Genomic DNA, 11,438 nt, shown 5'->3' with positions numbered 1-11,438 from the left:
ATTTGTAATAGAGCCTGAAAAATGGCAAATAGTTCTACTTCTTGAGCTGACTTATAATTAGTACGCCAGGTGACGGTATTGTCTTGTATAATCAAACTAGCTATTCCATTAGAAGAGCCATCAGTAAATACAGTTAGGGCGTCAGCAAGGGGCTGAGAAACAATGATTTTGGGGAAGAGAAATTGGTGATAGTGAGCAAATTGCAAAATTTTATCCCTTATCTCGTTTTTGTTGTTGATACAGTACTTTTTTGATTGTCTTTTTTTGTAATGTCGTGGCCAAAGTTATGTCTTGGACATACGAAGGGCTGATATCGGCACAAATCTGTACATAATCGGATAAGCCTCCCTTTTTTCTGTAAGGTCTCAAGGCAGCTTGACAAGCCGAATTGGCATTTTCATAAGCAAGCTGTTTAGCCAACACCATCTCTGCCTGCTTATCCCCTATCATTTTACCAATTGCCTCAAGCAGGCGGGCAACAAAATCCTAATATGGTTCATCTGGCCCCTGGCGAATTTTAGATAAATCTTTAGTCTTTTTATCAGAATTTGGAAGCTTTTTCCATGCTCATAAAGCCGAAGCACTAATCTGAGGGTAGGCTCCAGGCAAATAATTGACTATTAGTGTCTCGATAATCTCCCTCCCCCACCATCATTTCATAAGTGGTGTTCAGTCCCTGTCGCCGATTGATATCAGCTGTGATCCCACACTGCTCAGCAAACTCAGATTTCCATAGTAAATAATCTCCTCCAGATAAACAAGCCCGAGCAACCTGTTTCCAATCATTAGGTGGCAGATTTTGATTTCCTAAAGCCTCTATAATAGCTTGAGTAAACGGCACAGTCGGGCCTTATTGTGCACAAGCCATTTTTAACTCTTTTAGTTGCTTAAAGGGCAGCGGTTCATAATACCTCTGCTGTTGAGCATTTTCAAATACCGGATAGATTTCTGAAAACCCGGGAATATGTTCTCCTTCTTCATTAGCTCGCTTAATCGCTTGTTGAAGAGGAGATAATAATATCTCACTTCTAATTTTTATGTTTTCACCGGGCAAAGAAGCAGGGATAGATATAAGCTCTCGCAGTTCTACGAAAGGCGGAGGTGGATCGAGTCCAGCAAGAACTGAGGGAGGATATGTTGGAGGCACAGGCTGGCTGGAGTGGGAGTCTCCCTGTGCATCCTTTTTTACTGCTATAACAATTTTCTGAATTAAATTCTCCAGCTGTTCTTCAGAAAGCCCTGAATGTTTTAATTCCCCTTTTCTCGAGGGGGATTGCATGTTAACCATCATTTCCCAAGGCATATCCTCTCTATGGTACTGAGCCGCTTGTTCATTTAACTCTTTCTGTTCATCAGAGCTTAACACATCATCACTCCCTCCAGCCTTACAAACTGTTCCCTCAGGCACAGCATAAAGCGGCACAGGTGGAGGGGCGGAAGGCTCTGTAACTTCAGGTTCTGTGGAATCCCTGAGAGCCGTTTGAATTTTATGTCCCTCATGTTCAGGATCCAGACAGTCTCTTATGAGAGTCCACAAAGAAAAAGCATCTACAGGGACACGATTGGGACCATGTAAGGAATAATATGTCTGTAATTATTTTCTTACTTTTTTTCAAGTTTCCAGACTGTTCCTTCCTCTGGAAACCAGGGACAAACCTCTTTTATAAAAAGTAAAAACTTCTCTAGCTGTAACTTATTTACATGTATTCCCCTACCTTTTAACATAGTTTTCAACATATGTACAAATAACTGGCAGCTATTGCCTTGTCCCATGATTTATTACTCTCGACAATAAGACTCCCTGCCCTTTACTTCATTTAATTAATTAGGAATTCCTTGTCACTTACCTCAATCTTGGCAGGCAGCGGCCGTCGTCGAGCTCTGATTCCCGAGTCCCTGTTCGGGCGCCACCTGCCAGTGCCAGCCAGCAAAGTCGATCAGGTCCCGAGAACATGCATGGCGGGGCTGAGAAAGGAAACTATAGCAAGAGAAATCTACAACAAAGATGGGGTCGAGAGGTTCAGACGCGTCTCCACGAAGGGACGCTGTCTGACCCCAACTTTATTCAGCATCTCATATTTATACAGAAGAGCGTGAGAAAGACAAGACAGTTAACATTTTCTTTGTTGACCTATACATCTTACAAACAGTCACAAGAAATCTTGAGAGCATGGGAATGGCACCCTGTTATTATTTCTTACACCAGATAACATTTCTCTGTGCGTGAGAAGTTTGCACAGAACTCCAGGTGCCTGCAGTAAATAAGCGCCTAATCTCTGGGGTGGCGAGACAGAGAGCTATGTTTACAAACAAACCCTCAAGGACTGAGGCAGCTCCCAGAGCTGTGTCCTTCGGACAAAGGACCCCGTTCTCACGGGCAGCTCCCCGCATTACTCCAGGTATCTCTTGACTTCCTACTTTTGCATTCCAGTCCCCTGTAATGAAAAGGACATCTTTTTTGGGGTGTTAGTTCTAGAAGGTCTTGCAGGTCTTCATAGAACCGTTCAACTTCACCTTCTTCAGCGTTACTGGTTGGGGCATAGGCTTGGATTACTGTGATATTGAATGGTTTGCCTTGGAAATGAACAGAGATCATTCTGTCGTTTTTGAGATTGCCCCCAAGAACTGCATTTTGGACTCTTTTGTTGACTATGAGGACTACTCCATTTCTTCTAAGGGATTCTTGCCCACAGTAGTAGATATAATGGTCATCTTGAGTTAAATTCCCTCATTCTAGTCCATTTGAGTTCACTGATTCCTAAAATATCGATGTTTACTCTTGCCATCTCCTGTTTGACCACTTCCAATTTACCTTGATTCACATGCTTAACATTCCAGGTTCCTATGCAAAAATTGTTCTTTATAGCATCAGACTTCACTTCCATCACCAGTCATATCCACACTGGGCACTGTTTTTGCTTTGGCTCCATCTCTTCATTCTTTCTGGAGTTATTTCTCCACTCTTCTCCAGTAGCATATTGGGCACCTAGCGACGTGGGGAGTTCATCGTTCAGTGTCATATCTTTTTGCCTTTTAAATAGAATGGGGAGGACTAGAGATCTGTTCAAGAAAATTAGAGATACCAAGGGAAATTTCCATGCAAAGATGGGCACAAAAAAGGACAGAAATGGTATGGGCCTAACAGAAGCAGAAGATATTAAGAAGAGGAGATATTAAGAGGAGGTGGCAAGAATACACAGAAGAACTATACAAAAAAGATCTTAATGACTTTGATAACCACAGTGGAGTGATCACTCACTTTGAACGAGACATCCTGGAATGCGAAATCAAGTGGACCTTAGGAAGCATCATTACAAACGAAGTTAGTGGAGGTGATGGAATTCCAGTTGAGCTATTTCAAATCCTAGAAGATGATGCTGTTAAGGTGCTACACTCAATATGTCAGCAAATTTGGAAAACTCAGCAGTGGCCACAGGATTGGAAAAGGTCAGTTTTCATTCCAATCCCAAAGAAAGGCAATGCCAAAGAATGTTCAAGCTACAACACAATTGCACTCATCTCACATGCTAGCAAAGTAATGCTCAAAATTCCCCAACCCAGACTTCAACAGTATGTGAACTGTGAACTTCCAGGTGTTCAAGCTGGATTTAGAAAAGTCAGAGGAACCAGAGATCAAATTGCCAACATACATTGGCTCATTGAAAAAGCAAGAGAATTCCACAAAAATGTCTACTTCTGCTTTATTGATTACACCAAAGGCTCTGACTGTGTGGATCACAACAAACTGCGGGAAATTCTTAAAGAGATGGGAATACCAGACCACCTCACCTACCTCCTGAGAGATATGTATGCAGGTTTCTATAAGCAGCAGCTAGAACTGGGCATGAAACAATAGACTGGATCCAAATCGGGACAGCAGTACGTCAAGGCTGTATATTGTCACCCTGCTTATTTAACTTATATGCAGAGTACATCATGCAAATTCCAGGCTGGAAGAAGCACAAGCTGGAATCAAGATTGCTGGGAGAAATATCAATAACCTCAGATATGCAGATGACACCACCCTTATGGCAGAAAGTGAAGAACTAAAGAGCCTCTTGATGAAAGTGAAAGAGGAGAGTGAAAAAGTTGACTTAAAACAACATTCAGAAAACTAAGATGTGACGGCATCTGGTCCCATCACCTCATGGCAAATAGATGGGGAAACAATGGAAACAGTGAGAGATTTTATCTTTTTGGGCTCCACAATCACTGCAGATGGTGACTGCAGCCATGAAATTAAAAGACACTTTCTCCTTGGAAGAAAAATTACAACCAACCTAGACATCATATTAAAAAGCAGAGACATTACTTTGCTAACAAAGGTCCGCTTAGTCAAAGCCATGGTTTTTCCAGTAGTCGTCTATGGATGTGAGAGTTGGACTGTAAAGAAAGCTGAGCACTGAAGAATTGATGCTTTTAAACTGTGGTGTTGGAGAAGACTCTTCAGAGTCCTTTGGACTTCAAGGAGATCCATCCAGTCAATCCTAAAGGAAATCAGTCCTGAATATTCATTGGAAGAACTGATGCTGAAGCTCCAATACTTTGGCCACCTGATGTGAAGAACTGACTCATTTGCAAAGACCCTGATGGTGGGAAAGATTGAGGGCAGGAGGAGAAGAGGACGACAGAAGATGGGATGGTTGGATGGGATCACCAACTCAATAGACATGAGTTTGAATAAGCTCCAGGAGTTGTTGATGGATAGGGAAGCCTGGTGTGCTGCAGTCCATGGGGTCGCTAGGAGTTGGACACGACTGAGCGACTTCACTTTCACTTTTCACTTTTATGCATTGGAGAAGGAAATGGCAACCCACTCCAGGGTTCTTGCCTTGAGAATTCCAGGGACAGGGGCACCTGGTGGGCTGCCGTCTATGGGGTCACACAGAGTCAGACACGACTGAAGTGACTTAACAGCAGCAGCAGCAGGGAAGCCTGTCATGCTGCAGTCCATGCAGTCATGAGTTGGACGTGACTGAGTGAGTGAACCAAACTGAGGTCATCTGCTCATTTTTTTTTTTCTTTTATATTGAGCTACATAAGGTGTTTGTAAAATATGGAGATTAATCCCTTGTCGGTTGCATTGTTTTCAAATGTTTTCTCTTATCCTGTGGGTTGTCTTTTCATTTTGTTTATGGTTTCTTTTACTGTGCAAAAGCTTTTAAGTTTAATTAGATCCCATTTGTTTATTTTTGGCTTTATTTCCATTACTCTAGGAGATGAATCAAAAAAGATATTGTTGCAATTTATGTCAAGAGTATTCTGCCTATGTTTTCCTCTAAGAGTTTTATAGTCTGGTCTTAAATTTAGGTCTTTAATAGTTTGAGTTTATTTTTGTGTATAGCATTAAATATGTTCTTAGTTCATTTACATGTGGCTGTCCAACTTTCCCAGTACCACTTGCTGAAGAGACTGTCTTTTTTCCCATTGTATATTCTGGCCTTTGTTGAGGATTAATTGATACTAGCTGTGTGAGCTTGTTTCTGGGTTTTCTATCCTATTCCATTGATCTATATTTCAATTTTTGTGCCAGTTTCATTGTGTTTTGATTACTATAGCTTTGTAATGTAGTCTGAAGTCAGGGAGCCTGATTCCTCCAGTTCCATTTTTCTTAAGGTTGCTTTGTCTATTCAGGGTCTTTTGTGTCTCCATACAAATTTTAAGACCTTTAGCTCTAGTTCTGTGAAAAATGACATTGGTAATTTGATAGGGATTGCACTGAATCTATAGATTGCGTTTGGGAGTATAGTCAACCCAAGAACATGGTATATCTTTCCATGTGTTTGTGTCATCTTTGATTTCTTTCATCAGGTCTTGTAATTTTTGGAATACAGATCTTTTGCCTCATTAGATAGGTTTATTCCTAGGTATTTTATTCTTTTTGATGTGATGGTAAATGGGATATTTTTTTCTCTCTGATCTTTCATTGTTAGTATACAGAAATGCAACAGATTTCTGTGTATTAATTTTGTATCCTGCAACTTTACCAAATTCATTGATGCGCTCTAGTCATTTTCGGGTAGCATCTTTAGGCTTTTCTATATATAGTAGTATGTCATCTGCAAACAGTGACCGTTTTACTTCTTTTCCAATTTGAATTCCATCTATTTGTTTTTCTTCTCTGATTGCTGTGTCTAAGCCTTCCAAAAGTATGTTGAATAAAAGAAGAATGGGCATCCTTGTCTTGTTCTTGATCTTGGAGGAAAATGCTTTCAACTTTTCACCATCAAGTGTGATGCTATCTGTAGGTCTGTCATATATGCCTTTAATATGTTGAGATATGTTCCCTCTATGCCTGCTTTCTGGGGAGTTTTTATTATAAATGGTTGTTGAATTTTGTCAAAGCTTTTTATGCATCTATTGAGATGATCATGTAGTTTTTATTGTTCATTTTGTTAATGTGATGTATCACACTGGTTGATTTGGGATGTTGAAAAATCCTTGCATCTCTGGGATAAATCCCATTTGATTATGGTTTATGCTCCTTTTAATGTGTTATTGGATTTGGTTTGCTAAAATTTGGTTGAGGATTTTTGCATCTGTGTTCATCAGATATATTGGCCTATCAATGTAATCAGTGATATTGGCCTATGATTTTCTTTTCAGTGGTATCTTTGTCTGGTTTTGGTATCAAGGTGATGGTGGCCTCATTGAATGAGTTTTGGAATGCTCCGCCTTCTGAAATTTTTTGGAAATAGTTTCATAAGGTTAGGTGTTAACTCTTTTCTAAATGTTTGATAGAATTTGCCTGTGAGGCCATCTGGTCCTGGATTTTTGTTTGTTGGGAATTTTTAAAATCACAGCTTCATTTTTAGTACTTATAATTGGTCTGTTTATATTTTCTATTTCTTCCTGATTCAATCTTGGGAGACTGTACCTTTCTAAGAAATGTATCATTCTTCTAGGTTGTCCATTTTATTGGCACGTAGTTGCTTATAGTAGTCTCTTATCATTTTTTGTATTTCTGTGGCGTCCATTGTAACTTCTCCTTTTTCATTTCTAATTGTATTGATTTGAGCCTTCTCCCTTTTTTTCTTGAAGAGTCTGGCTAAAGGTTTATCAATTTTATGTTTTCAGAGAACCAGATTTTAGTTTCATTGACCTTTTCTATTATTTTCTTCATCTCTTTTATTTCTGCTGTGATCTTTATGATTTCTTTCCTTCTACAACTTTGGGTTTTGTTTGTTCTTTCTCTAGTTGATTTATTTGTAAGGTACGGTTGCTTGAGGTTTTACTTATTTCCTGAGGTAAGCTTGTATTGTTATGAACTTCCCTCTTGGAAATGCTTTTGTTGTGTCCCATAGGCTTCGGATCATCATGCTTTCATTTCCATGTGTCTAGGTATTTTTGATTTCCATTTCTTCAGTGATCCATTGGTTGTTTAGTAGCATATTATTTATCCAACACATGCTTGTTTTTTTTGTTTTTTTTTTTTACATTTTTTTTTCTTTGTAGTTGATTTCTGACTACTTTGGTTTGTGGTCAGAAAAAATGGTTGATATTATTTCAAGTTTCTTAAGTTTACTAAGGCTCACTTTGTGGCCCAGCATATGATCAATCTTGGAGAGTGTTTCATGTGCACTGGAATATATATTCTACTCCTTTTGGATAGAATGCTCTATAAATATCAATTAAGTCCATTTTGTATAATGTGTCATTTAAGGCCTGTACTTCCTTATTTATTTGTTGGCTGCACTGGGTCTTCATTGCTGTGCAGGCTTTTCTCTAGTTGTGGCAAGTGGGGACTACTCTCTTATTGCAGGGAGCAGGTTTCTCACTGTGTTGTGGAGCATAGACTCCAGGGCATGCAGGCTTCAGTAGTTGTGGCACAATGGCCCAGTAGTTGAGGTTCCTGGGCTCTAGAGCACAGGTTCAATAGTTGTGGCACATAGGCCCAGCTGCTCTGCATATGGGATCCTCCTATACCAAGGATTGAACTTATGTCTCCTGCATTGGTAGTGGATTCTCCACCACTGAACCACAAGGGAAGCCCTGTATTATTGATTTTCTGTCTGGATAAAGTGTCCTAAGTCATGTTAAAGATCAAAGATTAAGCTTGAGGGCATGGGGAGCCACTGAAAGATTTTAAGCATATATGTGAGGTACAGTTTTATTCTTTTAGGACAACTTTTGGAGGCTGTGTGGAATAGGGCAACTTTAAAAGATTCACGATGGCATTGGCAGGCAGATTTGATGAAATGATGGGGACAGGCATCTGACAAGAAAACAGTTCCAAATCTTGGACTTTCAGAGCCTCAAACTTCCTATTTCAAGTCTGTACTCCCAAACACTGGCTCTGTCATGTCTCAATATACAGCCATCGCTCAGTTTCCATGGGATATTAGTTCTAGGACACAACACTTCCAACTCAGATACCAAAACCTGTAGATGATCACCACCTTTACAGTTGGGCCTCTGTATATCAACTTACATCTAACTTCTGTCCTCACTGACCTCTTTACCTAGCTTAGATTCCATGTTCCTTGTTAAACCTCTACCTTAGACACATACCCAATTTTCTTATCTTTTTCTCTTTATCATGACCATTGTTTCTGTTATTCCCTTCTTTTCCACTGGCATCTTCTCACAGCATTTAAACTCAAGCATTTCCTATCTGAAAAACAAGTCTTTTTCCCTAGGCCGTATCTCCCTCTACCACCTATTCTCCTTTCTCCATTTCACAGCCCAACTTATTTATGGCCTAAGCTCTTTAATTCCTCTGTTCTTGTCATTTACATGGAAATTGAAGTCACCAAGAAGGATAGGAGGGGCTCTCCTCATTGCTCAGTGGTAAAGAATCTGCCTACAAATGCAGGAGATGTGGGTTCAATCCCTGGTCTGGGAAGATCCCACATGTGTGGAACAACTAAGCCTATGTGCCACAGATATTGAGCCTGTGCTCCAGAGTCTGGGAACCACAACTACTGAGGCCCACACGCCCTATAGTCTGTGCTCCACAACAAGAGAGTCACTGCAGTGAGAAGCTTGTGCACTGCAACCAAAGAGTAGCCCCCACACTTCACAAATAAGGAAAACCCTTGCACAGCAACGAAGACCAAGCACAGGCAATAATAAATAAGTAAAATGATAGGAATATTTGTTGAAGACAGTGACACAGGTGCTAAACTCTTCAATAAACAAGGGTAGAGAAGGATGGTAGTTTAAAAGTCAGGAGATGGTAGTCTTATGCATTCTTAAAGAGGAGTAGGGCCATTCAATTATGCCCTATCACTGACATCAGAGTGAGGAACTTGAAGCCAGTTTTACACTACTTAAGGCAAATAATGTGACATTTTTTACATAGGTGGGGAAAACCATTGTGGAAGAAATCATATGTATATTTGTGTCTATAAGTGTGTATACACATATATGTGTGGTATCATTTATATAAAATTGTATAAGTATAAATGTGTGCATGTATTATATCTGTAAACACTGTAAACATAAAATTGTCTGCAAGAGAGTTCACCAAAATGTTAATAGTGGCTACCATTGAGTGGTAGAATTTGGGGGTAATCTTTCCCTTTTTTATAGTGCTCTTTTCAAATGCTTGAATATTCTTCTAAAGCATGTATCATCCTCGAGTGCTTCCCAGGTGATCCTAGTGGTAAAGAACCCATCTGCCATTGCAGGAGGCATAGGAGATGCAGGTTTGATCCCTGGGTCAGGAAGATCCCCTGGAGGAGGGCATGGCAACCCACTCAAGTATTCTTGCCTGGAGAATCCCATGGACAGAGGGGCCTGGTGGACCACAGTCCATTAGGGTCTCACAGAGTCAGACACGACTAAAGCAACTTAGCCCACATGCATATCATCTTTGAATTTAGAAAGATGCAAAGTTACTTATTATTTTGGAAGAAAATTTTAATAGATTGTTCTGAAGTGGCTCTGGTCCTTGCCCTGTCTTCTTCTATCTATATGTATCATGCTGCTGCTAAGTTGCTTCAGTTGTGTCCGACTCTGTGCGACCCCATAGACGGCAGCCCACCAGGCTCCCCCGTCCCTGGGATTCTCCAGGCAAGAACACTGGAGTGAGTTGCCATTTCCTTCTCCAACATGTATCATGAGGAGACTAGAAATAAAGAGCAGATTGGAAGTGGCTTAGTCTTCTTGTATCATGGGATTATTAGATCTAAGCAGGTGGTGATACTTTGTTGTAGGAAGATATTTAACTATCCAGACACAAATCTGGAAGCTAACCCTACTTCATGAAGTCAGAAAATGAACCAACTTTTCAGTTTTTGCATCTAGCAGAAAAATGATAATGTTGGAATTTATTGAGTAGCAAAAACTAAACATTGCAAGGTATGTGAGATAACATAAGCCAAGCACCTATACCAAAAAAAAAAAAAAAAAAAAGCCATTGAAATTTTGTCCTTTTTCTTTAAAAAAGCTGATATTTAACTTGTTACAGTTGTTACAAGCCACTAATCTGAGTAAATGTCATGGGTTTGTACTACTTATTGTCAGAGTTATTAAACTGTGATCTATGAGCCCAAAAGGGAAACGTACTCTTTCAACTTAATTTCTATCACACTGAAAGATGATTTTTCCTTTAAATTAATTGGAAAAATTTCTTAAACTTCTCACTAATACATTAAAAAAATTTTGATCCTTTAAAAATAATAAATACTATTATTAAATCATATACATAAAACAATTAGCATCTATACTCTCCTATGAGTGCCAGTCAGTCAGTTCAATTCAGTTGCTTAGTCAGTCGGACTCTTTGCAACCCCATGGACTGCAGCATGCCAGGCTTCCCTGTCCATCACCAACTCCCAGAGCTTGCTCAAACTCATGTCTATTGTGTCGGTGACGCCATCCAACCATCTCATCCTCTGTCGTCCCCTTCTCCTCCCACCTTCAATCTTCCCCAGCATCAGGGTCTTTTCCAATGAATCGGTTCTTTGCATCAGGTGGCCAAAGCATTGGCGTTTCAGCTTCAGCATCAGTCCTTACAAAGAATATTCAGGACTGATTTCCTTTAGGATGGACTGGTTGGATCTCCTTGCAGTCCAAGGGACTCTCAAGGTCTTCTCCAACACCACAGTTCAAAAGCATCAATTCTTTGGCGCTCAGCTTTCTTTATAGTTGCACTGTCACATCCATACATGACCACTGGAAAAACCATACAGGATGACATTCTCAAAATGTTCACACTCTTCCATCTGTATAATGAATACTGACCACCAGTTTGTTTCCAGCATTGAGCTGAGAACTGGGAACAGCACTGTGACTAAGACAGCAGTTATTGTCTTAAAAGATCTAAGTCTAATGGAGATCAGACAAGTCAGCAGGCCGTTACATGGAGTGGTATCTGCTTTACCTGGGAATGCGCAGGGTGCTCATGTGAGCACATAGGAAGGGCCCCTATCCCATTCTTCAAGAGTAAGGGAAGGTATCTTGAAAAAATTCAATATAATTTCTTTTATGCA

General features: G+C 40.1%; 1 pseudogene; it reads right to left on the bottom strand.

The window, feature by feature from the left end:
* Positions 1 to 210: 210 nt before the first annotated feature.
* Positions 211 to 1,950, bottom strand: LOC112587852 (annotated as a pseudogene).
* Between the last annotated feature and the right edge of the window lie 9,488 nt (positions 1,951 to 11,438).

This window comes from Bubalus bubalis, chromosome 11, assembly GCF_019923935.1.
Source record: "Bubalus bubalis isolate 160015118507 breed Murrah chromosome 11, NDDB_SH_1, whole genome shotgun sequence".
In the NCBI taxonomy this organism is placed as follows: Eukaryota; Metazoa; Chordata; class Mammalia; order Artiodactyla; family Bovidae; genus Bubalus; species Bubalus bubalis.
The sequence above is the reverse complement of the archived record's forward strand: the minus strand, read 5'-3'. Positions and strand labels throughout refer to the sequence as shown.